We start from the raw sequence: 27,910 nt of genomic DNA on the forward strand, positions 1-27,910 counted from the left end.
ATATTCCACTCTATGGCTTAAAGCAGACTATGTTTCTGCTCGGTTTCGAACCGAGGACCTTTTGCGTGTAAAGCAAACGTGATAACCACTACACTACAGAAACGTGGACAATTCCTGCGTACGTCGTCAAACTGCCGCTGGTTTAAAACAGACCACGCAAGTATTGTCTGACTTTGGCAAGAAACTTGCCAGTCACAAATTTGAAGGTATTCCAGGTCAAGTTTATTCAGGTAAGACATCTCGAACATTCATCTTAGTATGGGACTAGTCTTAAGCCTTGTCTACGAAACCGTGCATTGAATGCTTAAAGGTTTGGTTACCTTGTCATTATATTCCACTCTATGGCTTAAAGCAGACTATGTTTCTGCTCGGTTTCGAACCGAGGACCTTTTGCGTGTAAAGCAAACGTGATAACCACTACACTACAGAAACGTGGACAATTCCTGCGTACGTCGTCAACCTGGCGCTGGTTTAAAACAGACCACGAAACTATTGTCTGACTTTGGCAAGAAACTTGCCAGTCACAAATTTGAATGTATTCCAGGTCAAGTTTATTCAGGTAAGACATCTCGAACATTCATCTTAGTCTGGGACTAGTCTTAAGCCTTGTCTACAAAACTTGGCATTAAATGCTTTAAATTTTGTTTAGCTTGTAATTACGTTTAACCATATGACTTAAAGAAGGCGATTATTCTGCTCGTTTTCGACTAGGGACCTTTCACGTCAGGAGAATGCGACAGTCATTAAAAGAACATAGTACGTGACATAATAGAGGCTGAATTTGACAATCCCAAAAAGCTTTCAATCAGGCCGATACGCAGTGCAGCTACGTTTTACACCGATGGAATTTGCTCTGGTTGACGCCAAAACCTGAAAACTGTTTCTGCTCGGTCTCGAACCGAGGACCCTTCGCGTGTTAGGCGAACGTGATAACCACTACACTACAGAAACTCTGAAATTGGCATAAATTTGCCAGTCACAAATTTTAAGGTGTTTCAGGGCAAGATTTTTCAGTTAAGGAATCTCAAACAATCATCTTAGTCTGGGACTAGTCTTAAGCCTTGTCTACGAAACCGTGCATTGAATGCTTAAAGGTTTGGTTACCTTGTCATTATATTCCACTCTATGGCTTAAAGCAGACTATGTTTCTGCTCGGTTTCGAAACGAGGACCTTTCGCGTTTTAGGCGAACGTGATAACCACTACACTACAGAAACTCTGAAATTGGCATAAATTTGCCAGTCACAAATTTTAAGGTGTTTCAGGGCAAGATTTTTCAGTTAAGGAATCACAAACAATCATCTTAGTCTGGGACTAGTCTTAAGCCTTGTCTACGAAACCGTGCATTGAATGCTTAAAGGTTTGGTTACCTTGTCATTATATTCCACTCTATGGCTTAAAGCAGACTATGTTTCTGCTCGGTTTCGAAACGAGGACCTTTCGCCTGTTAGGCGAACGTGATAACCACTACACTACAGAAACTCTGAAATTGGCATAAATTTGCCAGTCACAAATTTTAAGGTGTTTCAGGGCAAGATTTTTCAGTTAAGGAATCTCAAACAATCATCTTAGTCTGGGACTAGTCTTAAGCCTTGTCTACGAAACCGTGCATTGAATGCTTAAAGGTTTGGTTACCTTGTCATTATATTCCACTCTATGGCTTAAAGCAGACTATGTTTCTGCTCGGTTTCGAACCGAGGACCTTTTGCGTGTAAAGCAAACGTGATAACCACTAAACTACAGAAACGTGGACAATTCCTGCGTACGTCGTCAAACTGGCGCTGGTTTAAAACAGACCACGCAAGTATTGTCTGACTTTGGCAAGAAACTTGCCAGTCACAAATTTGAAGGTATTCCAGGTCAAATTTATTCAGGTAAGACATCTCGAACATTCATCTTAGTCTGGGACTAGTCTTAAGCCTTGTCTACAAAACTTGGCATTAAATGCTTTAAATTTTGTTTAGCTTGTAATTACGTTTAACCATATGACTTAAAGAAGGCGATTATTCTGCTCGGTTTCGACTAGGGACCTTTCACGTCAGGAGAATGGGACAGTCATTAAAAGAACATAGTACGTGACATAATAGAGGCTGAATTTGACAATCCCAAAAAGCTTTCAATCAGGCCGATACGCAGTGCAGCTACGTTTTACACCGATGGAATTTGCTCTGGTTGACGCCAAAACCTGAAAACTGTTTCTGCTCGGTCTCGAACCGAGGACCCTTCGCGTGTTAGGCGAACGTGATAACCAATACGCTACAGAAACTCTGAATTTCGCATAAATTTGCCAGTCACAAATTTTAAGGTGTTTCTGGGCAAGATTTTTCAGTTAAGAAATCTCAAACACTCATCTTAGTCTGGGACTAGTCTTAAGCCTTGTCTACGAAACCGTGCATTGAATGCTTAAAGGTTTGGTTACCTTGTCATTATATTCCACTCTATGGCACAAAGCAGACTATGTTTCTGCTCGGTTTCGAACCGAGGACCTTTTGCGTGTAAAGCAAACGTGATAACCACTACACTACAGAAACTCTGAATTTCGCATAAATTTGCCAGTAACAAATTTTAAGGTGTTTCAGGGCAAGATTTTTCAGTTAAGGAATCTCAAACAATCATCTTAGTCTGGGACTAGTCTTAAGCCTTGTCTACGAAACCGTGCATTGAATGCTTAAAGGTTTGGTTACCTTGTCATTATATTCCACTCTATGGCTTAAAGCAGACTATGTTTCTGCTCGGTTTCGACTAGGGACCTTTCACGTCAGGAGAATGCGACAGTCACTAAAAGAACATAGCTTGTAACATAATAGAGGCTGAATTTCGACTGTCTATAAAAACCGTTCATTGAATGCTTAAAGGTTTGGTTACCTTGTCATTATATTCCACTCTATGGCTTAAAACAGACTATGTTTCTGCTCGGTTTCGAACCGAGGACCTTTCGCGTGTTAGGCGAACGTGATAACCACTACACTACAGAAACTCTGAATTTGGCATAAATTTGCCAGTCACAAATTTTAAGGTGTTTCAGGGCAAGATTTTTCAGTTAAGAAATCTCAAACACTCATCTTAGTCTGGGACTAGTCTTAAGCCTTGTCTACGAAACCGTGCATTGAATGCTTAAAGGTTTGGTTACCTTGTCATTATATTCCACTCTATGGCTTAAAGCAGACTATGTTTCTGCTCGGTTTCGAACCGAGGACCTTTTGCGTGTGAAGCAAACGTGATAACCACTACACTACAGAAACGTGGACAATTCCTGCGTACGTCGTCAAACTGGCGCTGGTTTAAAACAGACCACCCAAGCATTGTCTGACTTTGGCAAGAAACTTGCCAGTCACAAATTTGAAGGTGCAATGCGTCAGGGGAATGCGACAGTCACTAAAAGAACATAGTACGTGACATAATAGAGGCTGAATTTCGACAGTCTACAAAACCGTGCATTGAATGCTTAAAGGTTTGGTTACCTTGTCATTATATTCCACTCTATGGCTTAAAACAGACTATGTTTCTGTTCGGTTTCGAAACGAGGACCTTTCGCGTGTTAGGCGAACGTGATAACCACTGCACTACAGAAACTCTGAAATTGGCATAAATTTGCCAGTCACAAATTTTAAGGTGTTTCAGGGCAAGATTTTTCAGTTAAGGAATCTCAAACAATCATCTTAGTCTGGGACTAGTCTTAAGCCTTGTCTACGAAACCGTGCATTGAATGCTTAAAGGTTTGGTTACCTTGTCATTATATTCCACTCTATGGCTTAAAGCAGACTATGTTTCTGCTCGGTTTCGAACCGAGGACCTTTTGCGTGTAAAGCAAACGTGATAACCACTACACTACAGAAACGTGGACAATTCCTGCGTACGTCGTCAAACTGCCGCTGGTTTAAAACAGACCACGCAAGTATTGTCTGACTTTGGCAAGAAACTTGCCAGTCACAAATTTGAAGGTATTCCAGGTCAAGTTTATTAAGGTAAGACATCTCGAACATTCATCTTAGTATGGGACTAGTCTTAAGCCTTGTCTACGAAACCGTGCATTGAATGCTTAAAGGTTTGGTTACCTTGTCATTATATTCCACTCTATGGCTTAAAGCAGACTATGTTTCTGCTCGGTTTCGAACCGAGGACCTTTTGCGTGTAAAGCAAACGTGATAACCACTACACTACAGAAACGTGGACAATTCCTGCGTACGTCGTCAACCTGGCGCTGGTTTAAAACAGACCACGCAACTATTGTCTGACTTTGGCAAGAAACTTGCCAGTCACAAATTTGAAGGTATTCCAGGTCAAGTTTATTCAGGTAAGACATCTCGAACATTCATCTTAGTCTGGGACTAGTCTTAAGCCTTGTCTACAAAACTTGGCATTAAATGCTTTAAATTTTGTTTAGCTTGTAATTACGTTTAACCATATGACTTAAAGAAGGCGATTATTCTGCTCGGTTTCGACTAGGGACCTTTCACGTCAGGAGAATGCGACAGTCATTAAAAGAACATAGTACGTGACATAATAGAGGCTGAATTTGACAATCCCAAAAAGCTTTCAATCAGGCCGATACGCAGTGCAGCTACGTTTTACACCGATGGAATTTGCTCTGGTTGACGCCAAAACCTGAAAACTGTTTCTGCTCGGTCTCGAACCGAGGACCCTTCGCGTGTTAGGCGAACGTGATAACCATTACACTACAGAAACTCTGAAATTGGCATAAATTTGCCAGTCACAAATTTTAAGGTGTTTCAGGGCAAGATTTTTCAGTTAAGGAATCTCAAACAATCATCTTAGTCTGGGACTAGTCTTAAGCCTTGTCTACGAAACCGTGCATTGAATGCTTAAAGGTTTGGTTACCTTGTCATTATATTCCACTCTATGGCTTAAAGCAGACTATGTTTCTGCTCGGTTTCGAAACGAGGACCTTTCGCGTGTTAGGCGAACGTGATAACCACTACACTACAGAAACTCTGAATTTCGCATAAATTTGCCAGTAACAAATTTTAAGGTGTTTCAGGGCAAGATTTTTCAGTTAAGGAATCTCAAACAATCATCTTAGTCTGGGACTAGTCTTAAGCCTTGTCTACGAAACCGTGCATTGAATGCTTAAAGGTTTGGTTACCTTGTCATTATATTCCACTCTATGGCTTAAAGCAGACTATGTTTCTGCTCGGTTTCGACTAGGGACCTTTCACGTCAGGAGAATGCGACAGTCACTAAAAGAACATAGCTTGTAACATAATAGAGGCTGAATTTCGACTGTCTATATAAACCATTCATTGAATGCTTAAAGGTTTGGTTACCTTGTAATTATATTCCACTTTATGGCTTAAAACAGACTATGTTTCTGCTCGGTTTCGAACCGAGGACAATTCGCGTGTTAGGCGAACGTGATAACCACTACACTACAGAAACTCTGAACTTGGCATAAATTTGCCAGTCACAAATTTTAAGGTGTTTCAGGGCAAGATTTTTCAGTTAAGAAATCTCAAACACTCATCTTAGTCTGGGACTAGTCTTAAGCCTTGTCTACGAAACCGTGCATTGAATGCTTAAAGGTTTGGTTACCTTGTCATTATATTCCACTCTATGGCTTAAAGCAGACTATGTTTCTGCTCGGTTTCGACAAGGGACCTGTCACGTCAGGAGAATGCGACAGTCACTAAAAAAACATAGTACGTGACATAATAGAGGCTGAATTTCGACAGTCTACAAAACCGTGCATTGAATGCTTAAAGGTTTGGTTACCTTGTCATTATATTCCACTCTATGGCTTAAAACAGACTATGTTTCTGCTCGGTTTCGACTAGGGACCTTTCACGTCAGGAGAATGCGACAGTCACTAAAAGAACATAGCTTGTAACATTATAGAGGCTGAATTTCGACTGTCTATAAAAACCATTCATTGAATGCTTAAAGGTTTGGTTACCTTGTCATTATATTCCACTTTATGGCTTAAAACAGACTATGTTTCTGCTCGGTTTCGAACCGAGGACAATTCGCGTGTTAGGCGAACGTGATAACCACTACACTACAGAAACTCTGAACTTGGCATAAATTTGCCAGTCACAAATTTTAAGGTGTTTCAGGGCAAGATTTTTCAGTTAAGAAATCTCAAACACTCATCTTAGTCTGGGACTAGTCTTAAGCCTTGTCTACGAAACCGTGCATTGAATGCTTAAAGGTTTGGTTACCTTGTCATTATATTCCACTCTATGGCTTAAAGCAGACTATGTTTCTGCTCGGTTTCGACAAGGGACCTGTCACGTCAGGAGAATGCGACAGTCACTAAAAAAACATAGTACGTGACATAATAGAGGCTGAATTTCGACAGTCTACAAAACCGTGCATTGAATGCTTAAAGGTTTGGTTACCTTGTCATTATATTCCACTCTATGGCTTAAAACAGACTATGTTTCTGCTCGGTTTCGACTAGGGACCTTTCACGTCAGGAGAATGCGACAGTCACTAAAAGAACATAGTTTGTAACATAATAGAGGCTGAATTTCGACTGTCTATAAAAACCGTTCATTGAATGCTTAAAGGTTTGGTTACCTTGTCATTATATTCCACTCTATGGCTTAAAACAGACTATGTTTCTGCTCGGTTTCGAACCGAGGACCTTTCGCGTGTTAGGCGAACGTGATAACCACTACACTACAGAAACTCTGAATTTGGCATAAATTTGCCAGTCACAAATTTTAAGGTGTTTCAGGGCAAGATTTTTCAGTTAAGAAATCTCAAACACTCATCTTAGTCTGGGACTAGTCTTAAGCCTTGTCTACGAAACCGTGCATTGAATGCTTAAAGGTTTGGTTACCTTGTCATTATATTCCACTCTATGGCTTAAAGCAGACTATGTTTCTGCTCGGTTTCGAACCGAGGACCTTTTGCGTGTGAAGCAAACGTGATAACCACTACACTACAGAAACGTGGACAATTCCTGCGTACGTCGTCAAACTGGCGCTGGTTTAAAACAGACCACCCAAGCATTGTCTGACTTTGGCAAGAAACTTGCCAGTCACAAATTTGAAGGTGCAATGCGTCAGGGGAATGCGACAGTCACTAAAAGAACATAGTACGTGACATAATAGAGGCTGAATTTGACAATCCCAAAAAGCTTTCAATCAGGCCGATACGCATTGCAGCTACGTTTTACACTGATGGCATTTGCTCTGGTTGACGCCAAAACCTGAAAACTGTTTCTGCTCGGTCTCGAACCGAGGACCTTTCGCGTGTTAGGCGAACGTGATAACCAATACACTACAGAAACTCTGAATTTCGCATAAATTTGCCAGTAACAAATTTTAAGGTGTTTCAGGGCAAGATTTTTCAGTTAAGGAATCTCAAACAATCATCTTAGTCTGGGACTAGTCTTAAGCCTTGTCTACGAAACCGTGCATTGAATGCTTAAAGGTTTGGTTACCTTGTCATTATATTGCTCTCTATGGCTTAAAGCACACTATGTTTCTGCTCGGTTTCGAACCGAGGACCTTTTGCGTGTGAAGCAAACGTGATAACCACTACACTACAGAAACGTGGACAATTCCTGCGTACGTCGTCAAACTGGCGCTGGTTTAAAACAGACCACCCAAGCATTGTCTGACTTTGGCAAGAAACTTGCCAGTCACAAATTTGAAGGTGCAATGCGTCAGGGGAATGCGACAGTCACTAAAAGAACATAGTACGTGACATAATAGAGGCTGAATTTCGACAGTCTACAAAACCGTGCATTGAATGCTTAAAGGTTTGGTTACCTTGTCATTATATTCCACTCTATGGCTTAAAACAGACTATGTTTCTGTTCGGTTTCGAAACGAGGACCTTTCGCGTGTTAGGCGAACGTGATAACCACTACACTACAGAAACTCTGAAATTGGCATAAATTTGCCAGTCACAAATTTTAAGGTGTTTCAGGGCAAGATTTTTCAGTTAAGGAATCTCAAACAATCATCTTAGTCTGGGACTAGTCTTAAGCCTTGTCTACGAAACCGTGCATTGAATGCTTAAAGGTTTGGTTACCTTGTCATTATATTCCACTCTATGGCTTAAAGCAGACTATGTTTCTGCTCGGTTTCGAACCGAGGACCTTTTGCGTGTAAAGCAAACGTGATAACCACTACACTACAGAAACGTGGACAATTCCTGCGTACGTCGTCAAACTGCCGCTGGTTTAAAACAGACCACGCAAGTATTGTCTGACTTTGGCAAGAAACTTGCCAGTCACAAATTTGAAGGTATTCCAGGTCAAGTTTATTCAGGTAAGACATCTCGAACATTCATCTTAGTATGGGACTAGTCTTAAGCCTTGTCTACGAAACCGTGCATTGAATGCTTAAAGGATTGGTTACCTTGTCATTATATTCCACTCTATGGCTTAAAACAGACTATGTTTCTGCTCGGTTTCGAACCGAGGACCTTTCGCGTGTTAGGCGAACGTGATAACCACTACACTACAGAAACTCTGAATTTGGCATAAATTTGCCAGTCACAAATTTTAAGGTGTTTCAGGGCAAGATTTTTCAGTTAAGAAATCTCAAACACTCATCTTAGTCTGGGACTAGTCTTAAGCCTTGTCTACGAAACCGTGCATTGAATGCTTAAAGGTTTGGTTACCTTGTCATTATATTCCACTCTATGGCTTAAAGCAGACTATGTTTCTGCTCGGTTTCGAACCGAGGACCTTTTGCGTGTGAAGCAAACGTGATAACCACTACACTACAGAAACGTGGACAATTCCTGCGTACGTCGTCAAACTGGCGCTGGTTTAAAACAGACCACCCAAGCATTGTCTGACTTTGGCAAGAAACTTGCCAGTCACAAATTTGAAGGTATTCCAGGTCAAGTTTATTCAGGTAAGACATCTCGAACATTCATCTTAGTCTGGGACTAGTCTTAAGCCTTGTCTACAAAACTTGGCATTAAATGCTTTAAATTTTGTTTAGCTTGTAATTACGTTTAACCATATGACTTAAAGAAGGCGATTATTCTGCTCGGTTTCGACTAGGGACCTTTCACGTCAGGAGAATGCGACAGTCATTAAAAGAACATAGTACGTGACATAATAGAGGCTGAATTTGACAATCCCAAAAAGCTTTCAATCAGGCCGATACGCAGTGCAGCTACGTTTTACACCGATGGAATTTGCTCTGGTTGACGCCAAAACCTGAAAACTGTTTCTGCTCGGTCTCGAACCGAGGACCCTTCGCGTGTTAGGCGAACGTGATAACCACTACACTACAGAAACTCTGAAATTGGCATAAATTTGCCAGTCACAAATTTTAAGGTGTTTCAGGGCAAGATTTTTCAGTTAAGGAATCTCAAACAATCATCTTAGTCTGGGACTAGTCTTAAACCTTGTCTACGAAACCGTGCATTGAATGCTTAAAGGTTTGGTTACCTTGTCATTATATTCCACTCTATGGCTTAAAGCAGACTATGTTTCTGCTCGGTTTCGAAACGAGGACCTTTCGCGTGTTAGGCGAACGTGATAACCACTACACTACAGAAACTCTGAATTTCGCATAAATTTGCCAGTAAATAATTTTAAGGTGTTTCAGGGCAAGATTTTTCAGTTAAGGAATCTCAAACAATCATCTTAGTCTGGGACTAGTCTTAAGCCTTGTCTACGAAACCGTGCATTGAATGCTTAAAGGTTTGGTTACCTTGTCATTATATTCCACTCTATGGCTTAAAGCAGACTATGTTTCTGCTCGGTTTCGACTAGGGACCTTTCACGTCAGGAGAATGCGACAGTCACTAAAAGAACATAGCTTGTAACATAATAGAGGCTGAATTTCGACTGTCTATATAAACCATTCATTGAATGCTTAAAGGTTTGGTTACCTTGTCATTATATTCCACTTTATGGCTTAAAACAGACTATGTTTCTGCTCGGTTTCGAACCGAGGACAATTCGCGTGTTAGGCGAACGTGATAACCACTACACTACAGAAACTCTGAACTTGGCATAAATTTGCCAGTCACAAATTTTAAGGTGTTTCAGGGCAAGATTTTTCAGTTAAGAAATCTCAAACACTCATCTTAGTCTGGGACTAGTCTTAAGCCTTGTCTACGAAACCGTGCATTGAATGCTTAAAGGTTTGGTTACCTTGTCATTATATTCCACTCTATGGCTTAAAGCAGACTATGTTTCTGCTCGGTTTCGACAAGGGACCTGTCACGTCAGGAGAATGCGACAGTCACTAAAAAAACATAGTACGTGACATAATAGAGGCTGAATTTCGACAGTCTACAAAACCGTGCATTGAATGCTTAAAGGTTTGGTTACCTTGTCATTATATTCCACTCTATGGCTTAAAACAGACTATGTTTCTGCTCGGTTTCGACTAGGGACCTTTCACGTCAGGAGAATGCGACAGTCACTAAAAGAACATAGCTTGTAACATAATAGAGGCTGAATTTCGACTGTCTATAAAAACCGTTCATTGAATGCTTAAAGGTTTGGTTACCTTGTCATTATATTCAACTCTATGGCTTAAAACAGACTATGTTTCTGCTCGGTTTCGAACCGAGGACCTTTCGCGTGTTAGGCGAACGTGATAACCACTACACTACAGAAACTCTGAATTTGGCATAAATTTGCCAGTCACAAATTTTAAGGTGTTTCAGGGCAAGATTTTTCAGTTAAGAAATCTCAAACACTCATCTTAGTCTGGGACTAGTCTTAAGCCTTGTCTACGAAACCGTGCATTGAATGCTTAAAGGTTTGGTTACCTTGTCATTATATTCCACTCTATGGCTTAAAGCAGACTATGTTTCTGCTCGGTTTCGAACCGAGGACCTTTTGCGTGTGAAGCAAACGTGATAACCACTACACTACAGAAACGTGGACAATTCCTGCGTACGTCGTCAAACTGGCGCTGGTTTAAAACAGACCACCCAAGCATTGTCTGACTTTGGCAAGAAACTTGCCAGTCACAAATTTGAAGGTGCAATGCGTCAGGGGAATGCGACAGTCACTAAAAGAACATAGTACGTGACATAATAGAGGCTGAATTTCGACAGTCTACAAAACCGTGCATTGAATGCTTAAAGGTTTGGTTACCTTGTCATTATATTCCACTCTATGGCTTAAAACAGACTATGTTTCTGTTCGGTTTCGAAACGAGGACCTTTCGCGTGTTAGGCGAACGTGATAACCACTACACTACAGAAACTCTGAAATTGGCATAAATTTGCCAGTCACAAATTTTAAGGTGTTTCAGGGCAAGATTTTTCAGTTAAGGAATCTCAAACAATCATCTTAGTCTGGGACTAGTCTTAAGCCTTGTCTACGAAACCGTGCATTGAATGCTTAAAGGTTTGGTTACCTTGTCATTATATTCCACTCTATGGCTTAAAGCAGACTATGTTTCTGCTCGGTTTCGAACCGAGGACCTTTTGCGTGTAAAGCAAACGTGATAACCACTACACTACAGAAACGTGGACAATTCCTGCGTACGTCGTCAAACTGCCGCTGGTTTAAAACAGACCACGCAAGTATTGTCTGACTTTGGCAAGAAACTTGCCAGTCACAAATTTGAAGGTATTCCAGGTCAAGTTTATTCAGGTAAGACATCTCGAACATTCATCTTAGTATGGGACTAGTCTTAAGCCTTGTCTACGAAACCGTGCATTGAATGCTTAAAGGATTGGTTACCTTGTCATTATATTCCACTCTATGGCTTAAAACAGACTATGTTTCTGCTCGGTTTCGAACCGAGGACCTTTCGCGTGTTAGGCGAACGTGATAACCACTACACTACAGAAACTCTGAATTTGGCATAAATTTGCCAGTCACAAATTTTAAGGTGTTTCAGGGCAAGATTTTTCAGTTAAGAAATCTCAAACACTCATCTTAGTCTGGGACTAGTCTTAAGCCTTGTCTACGAAACCGTGCATTGAATGCTTAAAGGTTTGGTTACCTTGTCATTATATTCCACTCTATGGCTTAAAGCAGACTATGTTTCTGCTCGGTTTCGAACCGAGGACCTTTTGCGTGTGAAGCAAACGTGATAACCACTACACTACAGAAACGTGGACAATTCCTGCGTACGTCGTCAAACTGGCGCTGGTTTAAAACAGACCACCCAAGCATTGTCTGACTTTGGCAAGAAACTTGCCAGTCACAAATTTGAAGGTATTCCAGGTCAAGTTTATTCAGGTAAGACATCTCGAACATTCATCTTAGTCTGGGACTAGTCTTAAGCCTTGTCTACAAAACTTGGCATTAAATGCTTTAAATTTTGTTTAGCTTGTAATTACGTTTAACCATATGACTTAAAGAAGGCGATTATTCTGCTCGGTTTCGACTAGGGACCTTTCACGTCAGGAGAATGCGACAGTCATTAAAAGAACATAGTACGTGACATAATAGAGGCTGAATTTGACAATCCCAAAAAGCTTTCAATCAGGCCGATACGCAGTGCAGCTACGTTTTACACCGATGGAATTTGCTCTGGTTGACGCCAAAACCTGAAAACTGTTTCTGCTCGGTCTCGAACCGAGGACCCTTCGCGTGTTAGGCGAACGTGATAACCACTACACTACAGAAACTCTGAAATTGGCATAAATTTGCCAGTCACAAATTTTAAGGTGTTTCAGGGCAAGATTTTTCAGTTAAGGAATCTCAAACAATCATCTTAGTCTGGGACTAGTCTTAAACCTTGTCTACGAAACCGTGCATTGAATGCTTAAAGGTTTGGTTACCTTGTCATTATATTCCACTCTATGGCTTAAAGCAGACTATGTTTCTGCTCGGTTTCGAAACGAGGACCTTTCGCGTGTTAGGCGAACGTGATAACCACTACACTACAGAAACTCTGAATTTCGCATAAATTTGCCAGTAAATAATTTTAAGGTGTTTCAGGGCAAGATTTTTCAGTTAAGGAATCTCAAACAATCATCTTAGTCTGGGACTAGTCTTAAGCCTTGTCTACGAAACCGTGCATTGAATGCTTAAAGGTTTGGTTACCTTGTCATTATATTCCACTCTATGGCTTAAAGCAGACTATGTTTCTGCTCGGTTTCGACTAGGGACCTTTCACGTCAGGAGAATGCGACAGTCACTAAAAGAACATAGCTTGTAACATAATAGAGGCTGAATTTCGACTGTCTATATAAACCATTCATTGAATGCTTAAAGGTTTGGTTACCTTGTCATTATATTCCACTTTATGGCTTAAAACAGACTATGTTTCTGCTCGGTTTCGAACCGAGGACAATTCGCGAGTTAGGCGAACGTGATAACCACTACACTACAGAAACTCTGAACTTGGCATAAATTTGCCAGTCACAAATTTTAAGGTGTTTCAGGGCAAGATTTTTCAGTTAAGAAATCTCAAACACTCATCTTAGTCTGGGACTAGTCTTAAGCCTTGTCTACGAAACCGTGCATTGAATGCTTAAAGGTTTGGTTACCTTGTCATTATATTCCACTCTATGGCTTAAAGCAGACTATGTTTCTGCTCGGTTTCGACAAGGGACCTGTCACGTCAGGAGAATGCGACAGTCACTAAAAAAACATAGTACGTGACATAATAGAGGCTGAATTTCGACAGTCTACAAAACCGTGCATTGAATGCTTAAAGGTTTGGTTACCTTGTCATTATATTCCACTCTATGGCTTAAAACAGACTATGTTTCTGCTCGGTTTCGACTAGGGACCTTTCACGTCAGGAGAATGCGACTGTCACTAAAAGAACATAGCTTGTAACATAATAGAGGCTGAATTTCGACTGTCTATAAAAACCGTTCATTGAATGCTTAAAGGTTTGGTTACCTTGTCATTATATTCAACTCTATGGCTTAAAACAGACTATGTTTCTGCTCGGTTTCGAACCGAGGACCTTTCGCGTGTTAGGCGAACGTGATAACCACTACACTACAGAAACTCTGAATTTGGCATAAATTTGCCAGTCACAAATTTTAAGGTGTTTCAGGGCAAGATTTTTCAGTTAAGAAATCTCAAACACTCATCTTAGTCTGGGACTAGTCTTAAGCCTTGTCTACGAAACCGTGCATTGAATGCTTAAAGGTTTGGTTACCTTGTCATTATATTCCACTCTATGGCTTAAAGCAGACTATGTTTCTGCTCGGTTTCGAACCGAGGACCTTTTGCGTGTGAAGCAAACGTGATAACCACTACACTACAGAAACGTGGACAATTCCTGCGTACGTCGTCAAACTGGCGCTGGTTTAAAACAGACCACCCAAGCATTGTCTGACTTTGGCAAGAAACTTGCCAGTCACAAATTTGAAGGTGCAATGCGTCTGGGGAATGCGACAGTCACTAAAAGAACATAGTACGTGACATAATAGAGGCTGAATTTGACAATCCCAAAAAGCTTTCAATCAGGCCGATACGCATTGCAGCTACGTTTTACACTGATGGCATTTGCTCTGGTTGACGCCAAAACCTGAAAACTGTTTCTGCTCGGTCTCGAACCGAGGACCTTTCGCGTGTTAGGCGAACGTGATAACCAATACACTACAGAAACTCTGAATTTCGCATAAATTTGCCAGTAACAAATTTTAAGGTGTTTCAGGGCAAGATTTTTCAGTTAAGGAATCTCAAACAATCATCTTAGTCTGGGACTAGTCTTAAGCCTTGTCTACGAAACCGTGCATTGAATGCTTAAAGGTTTGGTTACCTTGTCATTATATTGCTCTCTATGGCTTAAAGCACACTATGTTTCTGCTCGGTTTCGAACCGAGGACCTTTTGCGTGTGAAGCAAACGTGATAACCACTACACTACAGAAACGTGGACAATTCCTGCGTACGTCGTCAAACTGGCGCTGGTTTAAAACAGACCACCCAAGCATTGTCTGACTTTGGCAAGAAACTTGCCAGTCACAAATTTGAAGGTGCAATGCGTCAGGGGAATGCGACAGTCACTAAAAGAACATAGTACGTGACATAATAGAGGCTGAATTTCGACAGTCTACAAAACCGTGCATTGAATGCTTAAAGGTTTGGTTACCTTGTCATTATATTCCACTCTATGGCTTAAAACAGACTATGTTTCTGTTCGGTTTCGAAACGAGGACCTTTCGCGTGTTAGGCGAACGTGATAACCACTACACTACAGAAACTCTGAAATTGGCATAAATTTGCCAGTCACAAATTTTAAGGTGTTTCAGGGCAAGATTTTTCAGTTAAGGAATCTCAAACAATCATCTTAGTCTGGGACTAGTCTTAAGCCTTGTCTACGAAACCGTGCATTGAATGCTTAAAGGTTTGGTTACCTTGTCATTATATTCCACTCTATGGCTTAAAGCAGACTATGTTTCTGCTCGGTTTCGAACCGAGGACCTTTTGCGTGTAAAGCAAACGTGATAACCACTACACTACAGAAACGTGGACAATTCCTGCGTACGTCGTCAAACTGCCGCTGGTTTAAAACAGACCACGCAAGTATTGTCTGACTTTGGCAAGAAACTTGCCAGTCACAAATTTGAAGGTATTCCAGGTCAAGTTTATTCAGGTAAGACATCTCGAACATTCATCTTAGTATGGGACTAGTCTTAAGCCTTGTCTACGAAACCGTGCATTGAATGCTTAAAGGTTTGGTTACCTTGTCATTATATTCCACTCTATGGCTTAAAACAGACTATGTTTCTGCTCGGTTTCGAACCGAGGACCTTTCGCGTGTTAGGCGAACGTGATAACCACTACACTACAGAAACTCTGAATTTGGCATAAATTTGCCAGTCACAAATTTTAAGGTGTTTCAGGGCAAGATTTTTCAGTTAAGAAATCTCAAACACTCATCTTAGTCTGGGACTAGTCTTAAGCCTTGTCTACGAAACCGTGCATTGAATGCTTAAAGGTTTGGTTACCTTGTCATTATATTCCACTCTATGGCTTAAAGCAGACTATGTTTCTGCTCGGTTTCGAACCGAGGACCTTTTGCGTGTGAAGCAAACGTGATAACCACTACACTACAGAAACGTGGACAATTCCTGCATACGTCGTCAAACTGGCGCTGGTTTAAAACAGACCACCCAAGCATTGTCTGACTTTGGCAAGAAACTTGCCAGTCACAAATTTGAAGGTGCAATGCGTCAGGGGAATGCGACAGTCACTAAAAGAACATAGTACGTGACATAATAGAGGCTGAATTTCGACAGTCTACAAAACCGTGCATTGAATGCTTAAAGGTTTGGTTACCTTGTCATTATATTCCACTCTATGGCTTAAAACAGACTATGTTTCTGTTCGGTTTCGAAACGAGGACCTTTCGCGTGTTAGGCGAACGTGATAACCACTACACTACAGAAACTCTGAAATTGGCATAAATTTGCCAGTCACAAATTTTAAGGTGTTTCAGGGCAAGATTTTTCAGTTAAGGAATCTCAAACAATCATCTTAGTCTGGGACTAGTCTTAAGCCTTGTCTACGAAACCGTGCATTGAATGCTTAAAGGTTTGGTTACCTTGTCATTATATTCCACTCTATGGCTTAAAGCAGACTATGTTTCTGCTCGGTTTCGAACCGAGGACCTTTTGCGTGTAAAGCAAACGTGATAACCACTACACTACAGAAACGTGGACAATTCCTGCGTACGTCGTCAAACTGCCGCTGGTTTAAAACAGACCACGCAAGTATTGTCTGACTTTGGCAAGAAACTTGCCAGTCACAAATTTGAAGGTATTCCAGGTCAAGTTTATTAAGGTAAGACATCTCGAACATTCATCTTAGTATGGGACTAGTCTTAAGCCTTGTCTACGAAACCGTGCATTGAATGCTTAAAGGTTTGGTTACCTTGTCATTATATTCCACTCTATGGCTTAAAGCAGACAATGTTTCTGCTCGGTTTCGAACCGAGGACCTTTTGCGTGTAAAGCAAACGTGATAACCACTACACTACAGAAACGTGGACAATTCCTGCGTACGTCGTCAACCTGGCGCTGGTTTAAAACAGACCACGCAACTATTGTCTGACTTTGGCAAGAAACTTGCCAGTCACAAATTTGAAGGTATTCCAGGTCAAGTTTATTCAGGTAAGACATCTCGAACATTCATCTTAGTCTGGGACTAGTCTTAAGCCTTGTCTACAAAACTTGGCATTAAATGCTTTAAATTTTGTTTAGCTTGTAATTACGTTTAACCATATGACTTAAAGAAGGCGATTATTCTGCTCGGTTTCGACTAGGGACCTTTCACGTCAGGAGAATGCGACAGTCATTAAAAGAACATAGTACGTGACATAATAGAGGCTGAATTTGACAATCCCAAAAAGCTTTCAATCAGGCCGATACGCAGTGCAGCTACGTTTTACACCGATGGAATTTGCTCTGGTTGACGCCAAAACCTGAAAACTGTTTCTGCTCGGTCTCGAACCGAGGACCCTTCGCGTGTTAGGCGAACGTGATAACCACTACACTACAGAAACTCTGAAATTGGCATAAATTTGCCAGTCACAAATTTTAAGGTGTTTCAGGGCAAGATTTTTCAGTTAAGGAATCTCAAACAATCATCTTAGTCTGGGACTAGTCTTAAGCCTTGTCTACGAAACCGTGCATTGAATGCTTAAAGGTTTGGTTACCTTGTCATTATATTCCACTCTATGGCTTAAAGCTGACTATGTTTCTGCTCGGTTTCGAAACGAGGACCTTTCGCGTGTTAGGCGAACGTGATAACCACTACACTACAGAAACTCTGAAATTGGCATAAATTTGCCAGTCACAAATTTTAAGGTGTTTCAGGGCAAGATTTTTCAGTTAAGGAATCTCAAACAATCATCTTAGTCTGGGACTAGTCTTAAGCCTTGTCTACGAAACCGTGCATTGAATGCTTAAAGGTTTGGTTACCTTGTCATTATATTCCACTCTATGGCTTAAAGCAGACTATGTTTCTGCTCGGTTTCGAACCGAGGACCTTTTGCGTGTAAAGCAAACGTGATAACCACTAAACTACAGAAACGTGGACAATTCCTGCGTACGTCGTCAAACTGGCGCTGGTTTAAAACAGACCACGCAAGTATTGTCTGACTTTGGCAAGAAACTTGCCAGTCACAAATTTGAAGGTATTCCAGGTCAAGTTTATTCAGGTAAGACATCTCGAACATTCATCTTAGTCTGGGACTAGTCTTAAGCCTTGTCTACAAAACTTGGCATTAAATGCTTTAAATTTTGTTTAGCTTGTAATTACGTTTAACCATATGACTTAAAGAAGGCGATTATTCTGCTCGGTTTCGACTAGGGACCTTTCACGTCAGGAGAATGCGACAGTCATTAAAAGAACATAGTACGTGACATAATAGAGGCTGAATTTGACAATCCCAAAAAGCTTTCAATCAGGCCGATACGCAGTGCAGCTACGTTTTACACCGATGGAATTTGCTCTGGTTGACGCCAAAACCTGAAAACTGTTTCTGCTCGGTCTCGAACCGAGGACCCTTCGCGTGTTAGGCGAACGTGATAACCACTACACTACAGAAACTCTGAAATTGGCATAAATTTGCCAGTCACAAATTTTAAGGTGTTTCAGGGCAAGATTTTTCAGTTAAGGAATCTCAAACAATCATCTTAGTCTGGGACTAGTCTTAATCCTTGTCTACGAAACCGTGCATTGAATGCTTAAAGGTTTGGTTACCTTGTCATTATATTCCACTCTATGGCTTAAAGCAGACTACGTTTCTGCTCGGTTTCGAACCGAGGACCTTTTGCGTGTAAAGCAAACGTGATAACCACTACACTACAGAAACGTGGACAATTCCTGCGTACGTCGTCAAACTGCCGCTGGTTTAAAACAGACCACGCAAGTATTGTCTGACTTTGGCAAGAAACTTGCCAGTCACAAATTTGAAGGTGTTCCAGGTCAAGTTTATTCAGGTAAGACATCTCGAACATTCATCTTAGTATGGGACTAGTCTTAAGCCTTGTCTACGAAACCGTGCATTGAATGCTTAAAGGTTTGGTTACCTTGTCATTATATTCCACTCTATGGCTTAAAGCAGACTATGTTTCTGCTCGGTTTCGAACCGAGGACCTTTTGCGTGTAAAGCAAACGGGATAACCACTACACTACAGAAACGTGGACAATTCCTGCGTACGTCGTCAACCTGGCGCTGGTTTAAAACAGACCACGCAACTATTGTCTGACTTTGGCAAGAAACTTGCCAGTCACAAATTTGAAGGTATTCCAGGTCAAGTTTATTCAGGTAAGACATCTCGAACATTCATCTTAGTCTGGGACTAGTCTTAAGCCTTGTCTACAAAACTTGGCATTAAATGCTTTAAATTTTGTTTAGCCTGTAATTACGTTTAACCATATGACTTAAAGAAGGCGATTATTCTGCTCGGTTTCGACTAGGGACCTTTCACGTCAGGAGAATGCGACAGTCATTAAAAGAACATAGTACGTGACATAATAGAGGCTGAATTTGACAATCCCAAAAAGCTTTCAATCAGGCCGATACGCAGTGCAGCTACGTTTTACACCGATGGAATTTGCTCTGGTTGACGCCAAAACCTGAAAACTGTTTCTGCTCGGTCTCGAACCGAGGACCCTTCGCGTGTTAGGCGAACGTGATAACCACTACACTACAGAAACTCTGAAATTGGCATAAATTTGCCAGTCACAAATTTTAAGGTGTTTCAGGGCAAGATTTTTCAGTTAAGGAATCTCAAACAATCATCTTAGTCTGGGACTAGTCTTAAGCCTTGTCTACGAAACCGTGCATTGAATGCTTAAAGGTTTGGTTACCTTGTCATTATATTCCACTCTATGGCTTAAAGCAGACTATGTTTCTGCTCGGTTTCGAAACGAGGACCTTTCGCGTGTTAGGCGAACGTGATAACCACTACACTACAGAAACTCTGAAATTGGCATAAATTTGCCAGTCACAAATTTTAAGGTGTTTCAGGGCAAGATTTTTCAGTTAAGGAATCACAAACAATCATCTTAGTCTGGGACTAGTCTTAAGCCTTGTCTACGAAACCGTGCATTGAATGCTTAAAGGTTTGGTTACCTTGTCATTATATTCCACTCTATGGCTTAAAGCAGACTATGTTTCTGCTCGGTTTCGAAACGAGGACCTTTCGCGTGTTAGGCGAACGTGATAACCACTACACTACAGAAACTCTGAAATTGGCATAAATTTGCCAGTCACAAATTTTAAGGTGTTTCAGGGCAAGATTTTTCAGTTAAGGAATCTCAAACAATCATCTTAGTCTGGGACTAGTCTTAAGCCTTGTCTACGAAACCGTGCATTGAATGCTTAAAGGTTTGGTTACCTTGTCATTATATTCCACTCTATGGCTTAAAGCAGACTATGTTTCTGCTCGGTTTCGAACCGAGGACCTTTTGCGTGTAAAGCAAACGTGATAACCACTAAACTACAGAAACGTGGACAATTCCTGCGTACGTCGTCAAACTGGCGCTGGTTTAAAACAGACCACGCAAGTATTGTCTGACTTTGGCAAGAAACTTGCCAGTCACAAATTTGAAGGTATTCCAGGTCAAGTTTATTCAGGTAAGACATCTCGAACATTCATCTTAGTCTGGGACTAGTCTTAAGCCTTGTCTACAAAACTTGGCATTAAATGCTTTAAATTTTGTTTAGCTTGTAATTACGTTTAACCATATGACTTAAAGAAGGCGATTATTCTGCTCGGTTTCGACTAGGGACCTTTCACGTCAGGAGAATGGGACAGTCATTAAAAGAACATAGTACGTGACATAATAGAGGCTGAATTTGACAATCCCAAAAAGCTTTCAATCAGGCCGATACGCAGTGCAGCTACGTTTTACACCGATGGAATTTGCTCTGGTTGACGCCAAAACCTGAAAACTGTTTCTGCTCGGTCTCGAACCGAGGACCCTTCGCGTGTTAGGCGAACGTGATAACCAATACGCTACAGAAACTCTGAATTTCGCATAAATTTGCCAGTCACAAATTTTAAGGTGTTTCTGGGCAAGATTTTTCAGTTAAGAAATCTCAAACACTCATCTTAGTCTGGGACTAGTCTTAAGCCTTGTCTACGAAACCGTGCATTGAATGCTTAAAGGTTTGGTTACCTTGTCATTATATTCCACTCTATGGCACAAAGCAGACTATGTTTCTGCTCGGTTTCGAACCGAGAACCTTTTGCGTGTAAAGCAAACGTGATAACCACTACACTACAGAAACTCTGAATTTCGCATAAATTTGCCAGTAACAAATTTTAAGGTGTTTCAGGGCAAGATTTTTCAGTTAAGGAATCTCAAACAATCATCTTAGTCTGGGACTAGTCTTAAGCCTTGTCTACGAAACCGTGCATTGAATGCTTAAAGGTTTGGTTACCTTGTCATTATATTCCACTCTATGGCTTAAAGCAGACTATGTTTCTGCTCGGTTTCGACTAGGGACCTTTCACGTCAGGAGAATGCGACAGTCACTAAAAGAACATAGCTTGTAACATAATAGAGGCTGAATTTCGACTGTCTATAAAAACCGTTCATTGAATGCTTAAAGGTTTGGTTACCTTGTCATTATATTCCACTCTATGGCTTAAAACAGACTATGTTTCTGCTCGGTTTCGAACCGAGGACCTTTCGCGTGTTAGGCGAACGTGATAACCACTACACTACAGAAACTCTGAATTTGGCATAAACTTGCCAGTCACAAATTTGAAGGTGTTCCAGGTCAAGTTTATTCAGGTGAGACATCTCGAACATTCATTTCAGTATGGGACTAGTCTTAAGCCTTGTCTACAAAACAGTGCATTGAATGCTTAAGGTTTGGTTACCTTGTCGTTATATTCCACTCTATGGCTTAAAGCAGACTATGTTTCTGCTCGGTTTCGACTAGGGACCTTTCACGTCAGGAGAATGCGACAGTCACTAAAAGAACATAGTACGTGACATAATAGAGGCTGAATTTCGACAGTCTACAAAACCGTGCATTGAATGCTTAAAGGTTTGGTTACCTTGTCATTATATTCCACTCTATGGCTTAAAACAGACTATGTTTCTGCTCGGTTTCGAAACGAGGACCTTTCGCGTGTTAGGCAAACGTGATAACCACTACACTACAGAAACTCTGAATTTCGCATAAATTTGCCAGTAACAAATTTTAAGGTGTTTCAGGGCAAGATTTTTCAGTTAAGGAATCTCAAACAATCATGTTAGTCTGGGACTAGTTTTAAGCCTTGTCTACGAAACCGTGCATTGAATGATTAAAGGTTTGGTTACCTTGCCATTATATTCCACTCTATGGCTTAAAACAGACTATGTTTCTGCTCGGTTTCGAACCGAGGACCTTTTGCGTGTGAAGCAAACGTGATAACCACTACACTACAGAAACCTGGACAATTCCTGCGTACGTCGTCAAACTGGCGCTGGTTTAAAACAGACCACCCAAGCATTGTCTGACTTTGGCAAGAAACTTGCCAGTCAAAAATTTGAAGGTGCAATGCGTCAGGGGAATGCGACAGTCACTAAAAGAACATAGTACGTGACATAATAGAGGCTGAATTTGACAATCCCAAAAAGCTTTCAATCAGGCCGATACGCATTGCAGCTACGTTTTACACTGATGGCATTTGCTCTGGTTGACGCCAAAACCTGAAAACTGTTTCTGCTCGGTCTCGAACCGAGGACCTTTCGCGTGTTAGGCGAACGTGATAACCAATACACTACAGAAACTCTGAATTTCGCATAAATTTGCCAGTAACAAATTTTAAGGTGTTTCAGGGCAAGATTTTTCAGTTAAGGAATCTCAAACAATCATCTTAGTCTGGGACTAGTCTTAAGCCTTGTCTACGAAACCGTGCATTGAATGCTTAAAGGTTTGGTTACCTTGTCATTATATTGCTCTCTATGGCTTAAAGCACACTATGTTTCTGCTCGGTTTCGAACCGAGGACCTTTTGCGTGTGAAGCAAACGTGATAACCACTACACTACAGAAACGTGGACAATTCCTGCGTACGTCGTCAAACTGGCGCTGGTTTAAAACAGACCACCCAAGCATTGTCTGACTTTGGCAAGAAACTTGCCAGTCACAAATTTGAAGGTGCAATGCGTCAGGGGAATGCGACAGTCACTAAAAGAACATAGTACGTGACATAATAGAGTCTGAATTTCGACAGTCTACAAAACCGTGCATTGAATGCTTAAAGGTTTGGTTACCTTGTCATTATATTCCACTCTATGGCTTAAAACAGACTATGTTTCTGTTCGGTTTCGAAACGAGGACCTTTCGCGTGTTAGGCGAACGTGATAACCACTACACTACAGAAACTCTGAAATTGGCATAAATTTGCCAGTCACAAATTTTAAGGTGTTTCAGGGCAAGATTTTTCAGTTAAGGAATCTCAAACAATCATCTTAGTCTGGGACTAGTCTTAAGCCTTGTCTACGAAACCGTGCATTGAATGCTTAAAGGTTTGGTTACCTTGTCATTATATTGCTCTCTATGGCTTAAAGCACACTATGTTTCTGCTCGGTTTCGAACCGAGGACCTTTTGCGTGTGAAGCAAACGTGATAACCACTACACTACAGAAACGTGGACAATTCCTGCGTACGTCGTCAAACTGGCGCTGGTTTAAAACAGACCACCCAAGCATTGTCTGACTTTGGCAAGAAACTTGCCAGTCACAAATTTGAAGGTGCAATGCGTCAGGGGAATGCGACAGTCACTAAAAGAACATAGTACGTGACATAATAGAGGCTGAATTTCGACAGTCTACAAAACCGTGCATTGAATGCTTAAAGGTTTGGTTACCTTGTCATTATATTCCACTCTATGGCTTAAAACAGACTATGTTTCTGTTCGGTTTCGAAACGAGGACCTTTCGCGTGTTAGGCGAACGTGATAACCACTACACTACAGAAACTCTGAAATTGGCATAAATTTGCCAGTCACAAATTTTAAGGTGTTTCAGGGCAAGATTTTTCAGTTAAGGAATCTCAAACAATCATCTTAGTCTGGGACTAGTCTTAAGCCTTGTCTACGAAACCGTGCATTGAATGCTTAAAGGTTTGGTTACCTTGTCATTATATTCCACTCTATGGCTTAAAGAAGACTATGTTTCTGCTCGGTTTCGAACCGAGGACCTTTTGCGTGTAAAGCAAACGTGATAACCACTACACTACAGAAACGTGGACAATTCCTGCGTACGTCGTCAAACTGCCGCTGGTTTAAAACAGACCACGCAAGTATTGTCTGACTTTGGCAAGAAACTTGCCAGTCACAAATTTGAAGGTGTTCCAGGTCAAGTTTATTCAGGTAAGACATCTCGAACATTCATCTTAGTATGGGACTAGTCTTAAGCCTTGTCTACGAAACCGTGCATTGAATGCTTAAAGGTTTGGTTACCTTGTCATTATATTCCACTCTATGGCTTAAAGCAGACTATGTTTCTGCTCGGTTTCGAACCGAGGACCTTTTGCGTGTAAAGCAAACGTGATAACCACTACACTACAGAAACGTGGACAATTCCTGCGTACGTCGTCAACCTGGCGCTGGTTTAAAACAGACCACGCAACTATTGTCTGACTTTGGCAAGAAACTTGCCAGTCACAAATTTGAAGGTATTCCAGGTCAAGTTTATTCAGGTAAGACATCTCGAACATTCATCTTAGTCTGGGACTAGTCTTAAGCCTTGTCTACAAAACTTGGCATTAAATGCTTTAAATTTTGTTTAGCTTGTAATTACGTTTAACCATATGACTTAAAGAAGGCGATTATTCTGCTCGGTTTCGACTAGGGACCTTTCACGTCAGGAGAATGCGACAGTCATTAAAAGAACATAGTACGTGACATAATAGAGGCTGAATTTGACAATCCCAAAAAGCTTTCAATCAGGCCGATACGCAGTGCAGCTACGTTTTACACCGATGGAATTTGCTCTGGTTGACGCCAAAACCTGAAAACTGTTTCTGCTCGGTCTCGAGCCGAGGACCCTTCGCGTGTTAGGCGAACGTGATAACCACTACACTACAGAAACTCTGAAATTGGCATAAATTTGCCAGTCACAAATTTTAAGGTGTTTCAGGGCAAGATTTTTCAGTTAAGGAATCTCAAACAATCATCTTAGTCTGGGACTAGTCTTAAGCCTTGTCTACGAAACCGTGCATTGAATGCTTAAAGGTTTGGTTACCTTGTCATTTTATTCCACTCTATGGCTTAAAGCAGACTATGTTTCTGCTCGGTTTCGAAACGAGGACCTTTCGCGTGTTAGGCGAACGTGATAACCACTAAACTACAGAAACTCTGAAATTGGCATAAATTTGCCAGTCACAAATTTTAAGGTGTTTCAGGGCAAGATTTTTCAGTTAAGGAATCTCAAACAATCATCTTAGTCTGGGACTAGTCTTAAGCCTTGTCTACGAAACCGTGCATTGAATGCTTAAAGGTTTGGTTACCTTGTCATTATATTCCACTCTATGGCTTAAAGCAGACTATGTTTCTGCTCGGTTTCGAACCGAGGACCTTTTGCGTGTAAAGCAAACGTGATAACCACTAAACTACAGAAACGTGGACAATTCCTGCGTACGTCGTCAAACTGGCGCTGGTTTAAAACAGACCACGCAAGTATTGTCTGACTTTGGCAAGAAACTTGCCAGTCACAAATTTGAAGGTATTCCAGGTCAAGTTTATTCAGGTAAGACATCTCGAACATTCATCTTAGTCTGGGACTAGTCTTAAGCCTTGTCTACAAAACTTGGCATTAAATGCTTTAAATTTTGTTTAGCTTGTAATTACGTTTAACCATATGACTTAAAGAAGGCGATTATTCTGCTCGGTTTCGACTAGGGACCTTTCACGTCAGGAGAATGCGACAGTCATTAAAAGAACATAGTACGTGACATAATAGAGGCTGAATTTGACAATCCCAAAAAGCTTTCAATCAGGCCGATACGCAGTGCAGCTACGTTTTACACCGATGGAATTTGCTCTGGTTGACGCCAAAACCTGAAAACTGTTTCTGCTCGGTCTCGAACCGAGGACCCTTCGCGTGTTAGGCGAATGTGATAACCAATACGCTACAGAAACTCTGAATTTCGCATAAATTTGCCAGTCACAAATTTTAAGGTGTTTCTGGGCAAGATTTTTCAGTTAAGAAATCTCAAACACTCATCTTAGTCTGGGACTAGTCTTAAGCCTTGTCTACGAAACCGTGCATTGAATGCTTAAAGGTTTGGTTACCTTGTCATTATATTCCACTCTATGGCACAAAGCAGACTATGTTTCTGCTCGGTTTCGAACCGAGGACCTTTTGCGTGTAAAGCAAACGTGATAACCACTACACTACAGAAACTCTGAATTTCGCATAAATTTGCCAGTAACAAATTTTAAGGTGTTTCAGGGCAAGATTTTTCAGTTAAGGAATCTCAAACAATCATCTTAGTCTGGGACTAGTCTTAAGCCTTGTCTACGAAACCGTGCATTGAATGCTTAAAGGTTTGGTTACCTTGTCATTATATTCCACTCTATGGCTTAAAGCAGACTATGTTTCTGCTCGGTTTCGACTAGGGACCTTTCACGTCAGGAGAATGCGACAGTCACTAAAAGAACATAGCTTGTAACATAATAGAGGCTGAATTTCGACTGTCTATATAAACCATTCATTGAATGCTTAAAGGTTTGGTTACCTTGTCATTATATTCCACTTTATGGCTTAAAACAGACTATGTTTCTGCTCGGTTTCGAACCGAGGACAATTCGCGTGTTAGGCGAACGTGATAACCACTACACTACAGAAACTCTGAACTTGGCATAAATTTGCCAGTCACAAATTTTAAGGTGTTTCAGGGCAAGATTTTTCAGTTAAGAAATCTCAAACACTCATCTTAGTCTGGGACTAGTCTTAAGCCTTGTCTACGAAACCGTGCATTGAATGCTTAAAGGTTTGGTTACCTTGTCATTATATTCCACTCTATGGCTTAAAGCAGACTATGTTTCTGCTCGGTTTCGACAAGGGACCTGTCACGTCAGGAGAATGCGACAGTCACTAAAAAAACATAGTACGTGACATAATAGAGGCTGAATTTCGACAGTCTACAAAACCGTGCATTGAATGCTTAAAGGTTTGGTTACCTTGTCATTATATTCCACTCTATGGCTTAAAACAGACTATGTTTCTGCTCGGTTTCGACTAGGGACCTTTCACGTCAGGAGAATTCGACAGTCACTAAAAGAACATAGTACGTGACATAATAGAGGCTGAATTTCGACAGTCTACAAAACCGTGCATTGAATGTTTAAAGGTTTGGTTACCTTGTCATTGTATTCCACTCTATGGCTTAAAACAGACTATGTTTCTGCTCGGTTTCGAAACGAGGACCTTTCGCGTGTTAGGCGAACGTGATAACCACTACACTACAGAAACTCTGAAATTGGCATAAATTTGCCAGTCACAAATTTTAAGGTGTTTCAGGGCAAGATTTTTCAGTTAAGGAATCTCAAACAATCATCTTAGTCTGGGACTAGTCTTAAGCCTTGTCTACGAAACCGTGCATTGAATGCTTAAAGGTTTGGTTACCTTGTCATTATATTCCACTCTATGGCTTAAAGCAGACTATGTTTCTGCTCGGTTTCGAACCGAGGACCTTTTGCGTGTAAAGCAAACGTGATAACCACTACACTACAGAAACGTGGACAATTCCTGCGTACGTCGTCAAACTGGCGCTGGTTTAAAACAGACCACGCAAGTATTGTCTGACTTTGGCAAGAAACTTGCCAGTCACAAATTTGAAGGTATTCCAGGTCAAGTTTATTCAGGTAAGACATCTCGAACATTCATCTTAGTATGGGACTAGTCTTAAGCCTTGTCTACGAAACCGTGCATTGAATGCTTAAAGGTTTGGTTACCTTGTCATTATATTCCACTCTATGGCACAAAGCAGACTATGTTTCTGCTCGGTTTCGAACCGAGGACCTTTTGCGTGTGAAGCAAACGTGATAACCACTACACTACAGAAACGTGGACAA

General features: G+C 41.0%; 36 non-coding genes across 36 annotated transcripts; all 36 read right to left on the bottom strand.

The window, feature by feature from the left end:
- Window positions 1-30: 30 nt before the first annotated feature.
- Window positions 31-103, bottom strand: trnav-uac (transfer RNA valine (anticodon UAC)). The gene has a single exon. It is a non-coding gene; the product is annotated as a tRNA-Val (tRNA).
- Window positions 104-359: 256 nt separating this feature from the next.
- On the bottom strand, window positions 360-432 carry trnav-uac (transfer RNA valine (anticodon UAC)). The gene has a single exon. It is a non-coding gene; the product is annotated as a tRNA-Val (tRNA).
- A 711-nt stretch (window positions 433-1,143) lies between these two features.
- trnaf-aaa (transfer RNA phenylalanine (anticodon AAA)) lies at window positions 1,144-1,216 on the bottom strand. The gene has a single exon. It is a non-coding gene; the product is annotated as a tRNA-Phe (tRNA).
- A 1,241-nt stretch (window positions 1,217-2,457) lies between these two features.
- trnav-uac (transfer RNA valine (anticodon UAC)) lies at window positions 2,458-2,530 on the bottom strand. Its single transcript has one exon. It is a non-coding gene; the product is annotated as a tRNA-Val (tRNA).
- A 373-nt stretch (window positions 2,531-2,903) lies between these two features.
- trnav-aac (transfer RNA valine (anticodon AAC)) lies at window positions 2,904-2,976 on the bottom strand. The gene has a single exon. It is a non-coding gene; the product is annotated as a tRNA-Val (tRNA).
- Window positions 2,977-3,168: 192 nt separating this feature from the next.
- Window positions 3,169-3,241, bottom strand: trnav-cac (transfer RNA valine (anticodon CAC)). The gene has a single exon. It is a non-coding gene; the product is annotated as a tRNA-Val (tRNA).
- A 523-nt stretch (window positions 3,242-3,764) lies between these two features.
- trnav-uac (transfer RNA valine (anticodon UAC)) lies at window positions 3,765-3,837 on the bottom strand. Its single transcript has one exon. It is a non-coding gene; the product is annotated as a tRNA-Val (tRNA).
- Window positions 3,838-4,093: 256 nt separating this feature from the next.
- trnav-uac (transfer RNA valine (anticodon UAC)) lies at window positions 4,094-4,166 on the bottom strand. Its single transcript has one exon. It is a non-coding gene; the product is annotated as a tRNA-Val (tRNA).
- A 2,409-nt stretch (window positions 4,167-6,575) lies between these two features.
- Window positions 6,576-6,648, bottom strand: trnav-aac (transfer RNA valine (anticodon AAC)). The gene has a single exon. It is a non-coding gene; the product is annotated as a tRNA-Val (tRNA).
- A 192-nt stretch (window positions 6,649-6,840) lies between these two features.
- trnav-cac (transfer RNA valine (anticodon CAC)) lies at window positions 6,841-6,913 on the bottom strand. The gene has a single exon. It is a non-coding gene; the product is annotated as a tRNA-Val (tRNA).
- Window positions 6,914-7,446: 533 nt separating this feature from the next.
- On the bottom strand, window positions 7,447-7,519 carry trnav-cac (transfer RNA valine (anticodon CAC)). Its single transcript has one exon. It is a non-coding gene; the product is annotated as a tRNA-Val (tRNA).
- A 523-nt stretch (window positions 7,520-8,042) lies between these two features.
- trnav-uac (transfer RNA valine (anticodon UAC)) lies at window positions 8,043-8,115 on the bottom strand. The gene has a single exon. It is a non-coding gene; the product is annotated as a tRNA-Val (tRNA).
- A 256-nt stretch (window positions 8,116-8,371) lies between these two features.
- trnav-aac (transfer RNA valine (anticodon AAC)) lies at window positions 8,372-8,444 on the bottom strand. The gene has a single exon. It is a non-coding gene; the product is annotated as a tRNA-Val (tRNA).
- Window positions 8,445-8,636: 192 nt separating this feature from the next.
- Window positions 8,637-8,709, bottom strand: trnav-cac (transfer RNA valine (anticodon CAC)). The gene has a single exon. It is a non-coding gene; the product is annotated as a tRNA-Val (tRNA).
- Window positions 8,710-10,492: 1,783 nt separating this feature from the next.
- On the bottom strand, window positions 10,493-10,565 carry trnav-aac (transfer RNA valine (anticodon AAC)). The gene has a single exon. It is a non-coding gene; the product is annotated as a tRNA-Val (tRNA).
- Window positions 10,566-10,757: 192 nt separating this feature from the next.
- Window positions 10,758-10,830, bottom strand: trnav-cac (transfer RNA valine (anticodon CAC)). The gene has a single exon. It is a non-coding gene; the product is annotated as a tRNA-Val (tRNA).
- A 523-nt stretch (window positions 10,831-11,353) lies between these two features.
- Window positions 11,354-11,426, bottom strand: trnav-uac (transfer RNA valine (anticodon UAC)). The gene has a single exon. It is a non-coding gene; the product is annotated as a tRNA-Val (tRNA).
- A 256-nt stretch (window positions 11,427-11,682) lies between these two features.
- Window positions 11,683-11,755, bottom strand: trnav-aac (transfer RNA valine (anticodon AAC)). Its single transcript has one exon. It is a non-coding gene; the product is annotated as a tRNA-Val (tRNA).
- A 192-nt stretch (window positions 11,756-11,947) lies between these two features.
- On the bottom strand, window positions 11,948-12,020 carry trnav-cac (transfer RNA valine (anticodon CAC)). Its single transcript has one exon. It is a non-coding gene; the product is annotated as a tRNA-Val (tRNA).
- Window positions 12,021-13,803: 1,783 nt separating this feature from the next.
- trnav-aac (transfer RNA valine (anticodon AAC)) lies at window positions 13,804-13,876 on the bottom strand. The gene has a single exon. It is a non-coding gene; the product is annotated as a tRNA-Val (tRNA).
- A 192-nt stretch (window positions 13,877-14,068) lies between these two features.
- Window positions 14,069-14,141, bottom strand: trnav-cac (transfer RNA valine (anticodon CAC)). The gene has a single exon. It is a non-coding gene; the product is annotated as a tRNA-Val (tRNA).
- Window positions 14,142-14,674: 533 nt separating this feature from the next.
- On the bottom strand, window positions 14,675-14,747 carry trnav-cac (transfer RNA valine (anticodon CAC)). The gene has a single exon. It is a non-coding gene; the product is annotated as a tRNA-Val (tRNA).
- Window positions 14,748-15,270: 523 nt separating this feature from the next.
- Window positions 15,271-15,343, bottom strand: trnav-uac (transfer RNA valine (anticodon UAC)). Its single transcript has one exon. It is a non-coding gene; the product is annotated as a tRNA-Val (tRNA).
- A 256-nt stretch (window positions 15,344-15,599) lies between these two features.
- trnav-aac (transfer RNA valine (anticodon AAC)) lies at window positions 15,600-15,672 on the bottom strand. Its single transcript has one exon. It is a non-coding gene; the product is annotated as a tRNA-Val (tRNA).
- A 192-nt stretch (window positions 15,673-15,864) lies between these two features.
- trnav-cac (transfer RNA valine (anticodon CAC)) lies at window positions 15,865-15,937 on the bottom strand. The gene has a single exon. It is a non-coding gene; the product is annotated as a tRNA-Val (tRNA).
- Window positions 15,938-16,460: 523 nt separating this feature from the next.
- On the bottom strand, window positions 16,461-16,533 carry trnav-uac (transfer RNA valine (anticodon UAC)). The gene has a single exon. It is a non-coding gene; the product is annotated as a tRNA-Val (tRNA).
- A 256-nt stretch (window positions 16,534-16,789) lies between these two features.
- Window positions 16,790-16,862, bottom strand: trnav-uac (transfer RNA valine (anticodon UAC)). The gene has a single exon. It is a non-coding gene; the product is annotated as a tRNA-Val (tRNA).
- Window positions 16,863-21,495: 4,633 nt separating this feature from the next.
- Window positions 21,496-21,568, bottom strand: trnav-aac (transfer RNA valine (anticodon AAC)). Its single transcript has one exon. It is a non-coding gene; the product is annotated as a tRNA-Val (tRNA).
- Window positions 21,569-22,204: 636 nt separating this feature from the next.
- trnav-cac (transfer RNA valine (anticodon CAC)) lies at window positions 22,205-22,277 on the bottom strand. Its single transcript has one exon. It is a non-coding gene; the product is annotated as a tRNA-Val (tRNA).
- A 533-nt stretch (window positions 22,278-22,810) lies between these two features.
- Window positions 22,811-22,883, bottom strand: trnav-cac (transfer RNA valine (anticodon CAC)). Its single transcript has one exon. It is a non-coding gene; the product is annotated as a tRNA-Val (tRNA).
- A 523-nt stretch (window positions 22,884-23,406) lies between these two features.
- trnav-cac (transfer RNA valine (anticodon CAC)) lies at window positions 23,407-23,479 on the bottom strand. The gene has a single exon. It is a non-coding gene; the product is annotated as a tRNA-Val (tRNA).
- A 523-nt stretch (window positions 23,480-24,002) lies between these two features.
- trnav-uac (transfer RNA valine (anticodon UAC)) lies at window positions 24,003-24,075 on the bottom strand. The gene has a single exon. It is a non-coding gene; the product is annotated as a tRNA-Val (tRNA).
- A 256-nt stretch (window positions 24,076-24,331) lies between these two features.
- trnav-uac (transfer RNA valine (anticodon UAC)) lies at window positions 24,332-24,404 on the bottom strand. Its single transcript has one exon. It is a non-coding gene; the product is annotated as a tRNA-Val (tRNA).
- A 1,760-nt stretch (window positions 24,405-26,164) lies between these two features.
- Window positions 26,165-26,237, bottom strand: trnav-uac (transfer RNA valine (anticodon UAC)). The gene has a single exon. It is a non-coding gene; the product is annotated as a tRNA-Val (tRNA).
- A 1,263-nt stretch (window positions 26,238-27,500) lies between these two features.
- On the bottom strand, window positions 27,501-27,573 carry trnav-uac (transfer RNA valine (anticodon UAC)). The gene has a single exon. It is a non-coding gene; the product is annotated as a tRNA-Val (tRNA).
- A 256-nt stretch (window positions 27,574-27,829) lies between these two features.
- Window positions 27,830-27,902, bottom strand: trnav-cac (transfer RNA valine (anticodon CAC)). The gene has a single exon. It is a non-coding gene; the product is annotated as a tRNA-Val (tRNA).
- Window positions 27,903-27,910: the final 8 nt, after the last annotated feature.

The sequence above is a fragment of the Triplophysa dalaica genome, chromosome 5, assembly GCF_015846415.1.
Source record: "Triplophysa dalaica isolate WHDGS20190420 chromosome 5, ASM1584641v1, whole genome shotgun sequence".
In the NCBI taxonomy this organism is placed as follows: domain Eukaryota; kingdom Metazoa; phylum Chordata; class Actinopteri; order Cypriniformes; family Nemacheilidae; genus Triplophysa; species Triplophysa dalaica.